Here is a 2,546-nt window from a genome sequence, read left to right on the forward strand (position 1 = left end):
AAATGGTGTAAAACCAATATTAGGTCAGATGTGACTTAATGGAATGTAGCAAAAGCAAACCAACTTCCCATCCTCCTCCATAAAGGGGCAACTCAGCAGCAGTCCTCAGTTATCCTGCTAATAAACGGAGGCAGCATGTGATCACCTTCAGTTCCGTAATACTAGGCTACGTGCTGAGAGAGATGGGGTGGGGGAAGCATTTTATGCTCTCTCTTTTTTCCCCATTAAAAGGAGGAATGGGCAAAAAAGGACCAACTGGGGTGCGGTGTGGTTTCCTGCTCCTAACCACCCTATTAATTAATTAATTAATATCCTGCCTATCTGGCTGTTATGACCACTCTAGGCGGCTTGCAGTGTCATAGTACTATGATAAAACAACAACAACAACAACAACAACAACAACAACAACAACAACAACAACAACAACAACAACAACAACAACAACAACAACAACAACAACAACAACAACAACAACAAAGGAATTATTATAGTAAATATATAAAACTTCAAGATGGGGGAAAAGGGGGAAGGAAAAAAAAATGAAAGCTAGACCACAAGAAAAAAAGAAAAGAGACAGATATTAACGGGAGGGGAAGGCTGCCTGAACATCCAGGTTTTTAGTTGGTTTTTAAAAATACCCACTGAGGGGGCCACGTGAATCTACGGAGGGAGATTGTTCCATGTGGATGCAAGGAGCATCCCGAATTGGTGTGTGTGTGTGTGTGTGTGTGTGTGTGTGTGTGTGTGTGTGTGTGTTCGTTCGTTCGTTCTGTGGAAACAACTTATACAGAGCCTAACAGGGCTTTCAATGTGAGATATTTAAGAAATGGTTCCACTTTCCCAGTGAGTTTCCATGGCTGAGCGGAGATTTGAACCCTGTTCTCCAAAGTCCTGCTCTGTCACTGTCTCCACTACACCACACAGGGTGTGATGTATGGTATGCCATGTGTCAAAATGATCCAACTTGGGACAATTTGGCTGTCAAGCCACGCCTTTAGTGAATTTGCTGACTGGTTGTTGTTGGGAGTTCGAGTCCCCACTGAGCCTCCTGGGACAAAACCCAGCCTGTGCAGTCTTTGGCAAAGTGCACAATCCCAGGGCACTCCAGAAAAAGGGAATGGTAAACCACTTCTGGGTATTCTGTACCTTGAAGACTCTGGAAAGTGTTGCCATAAGTTGGAACCAACTTGATGGCATCCAATGATTATTAATTAGAAACTAACAAGTTTTATTGGGTGTAAGCTTTCAAGGACTGCAGTCCTCTTCTTATGAATTGTCTAAATATTGCTCAATATATGATACAGCTGAACATTTATATTCTGGACCTCATTCTGTATGCTGTAGGACAGACCTCAAGTTTTATGATGATTCTATTTGGGTTTTTCAAGGTATGTAAGATATTTGGAGCAGTTTTAGCACTACCACCCTCTTAAGTAAGTTTCCATACCCCTCCCAAGGATTTGAACCCAGGTCCTTCTGATTCCTAGATAGACATTCTATCCATTCCCTCACACTGGCTCTCTTCAGCCTTGACATCTATAACTCACAAATGTGTGATTCCATGAAAAGCGGTGTCACAGCGGGGCCACCGGCAACTCCTCCAACCCCAGCCAGCCTCTCCGCTGGCAAACAAGACGGGAAGAGCCCAGGAGTTGTGATGCTCCCGCACCCTTTGGATTACTGTCATTACAAATACAGTACAAGCAAGTAAGTCTCAGGTGGAGGAACTCTTGATCCAACCGATGGATGGTATCAAGTTTGGGGGGGAAAAATCACAGAAAGCCCGTGAGGTTTTTGTTGCGGTTGTTTTTAAATGCTCATCTCTCTTCATCGGTTGTATTTGTGTGAGTGTTTCAAAAGACGCCTGGAGGACGACTTCGATCTTGCTCAGGTTAAAAATCTCTTTAAAAGGGGGGGGGGCTGGTTTATTATGGTCAAACTAAAAAAAAAAAAAAAAAAAAACACAAGCAAAGCAAATGCACGCAGATTAAAAAGAAAACCCCCAAATCAGGAATGACTGAAAATAAAATTTCTTAACAAAAGTTGGTGCTCGAGGACGAGAGGGAAGAGCAGGTTCTGTGGAGAGAGCCGGCCGCTTTTTCAAGAGCTGGCACTGCCAGGCCGACGCGCAGAGAAAGCTTGAAGGCACCCCTAATAAAGGAAATAGGTGCGTGGCCCCAGACACGAGCGGCGGCTGCCTCACGCGCGAAAGGGGGAACTGCGCCTCTTGGGAAGTCTCTCGGGGAGTCGCACCCACGCACCCCGCTCCTCCCCCCTCGGCCAGCCACGTATAGAGCCGACTCGGTGCTTCCGTCCGAGACAAAAAAAAAAGGAAGCGGGGGGGGGCGGAGGCGTCGGCCCCAGGCCCCTCCCCGCCTTCTCCGTTCCTCTTTGCGGCCGGAGGGGGGCGCGGTCTCCCCGCCGGGGGGGGGGACCTCAGAAGCCGGCGGCGCTGGAGGCGAGGCGCTCGGGAGGCGGTCCGGGCGGCCAGGCGCCTCGTCGGGAGTGGCGGAGCGGAGCCCACAGAGGTGTCCAGCGGCGTCGCC

Source organism: Pogona vitticeps, chromosome 3 (assembly GCF_051106095.1).
Source record: "Pogona vitticeps strain Pit_001003342236 chromosome 3, PviZW2.1, whole genome shotgun sequence".
NCBI classification, from domain to species: Eukaryota; Metazoa; Chordata; class Lepidosauria; order Squamata; family Agamidae; genus Pogona; species Pogona vitticeps.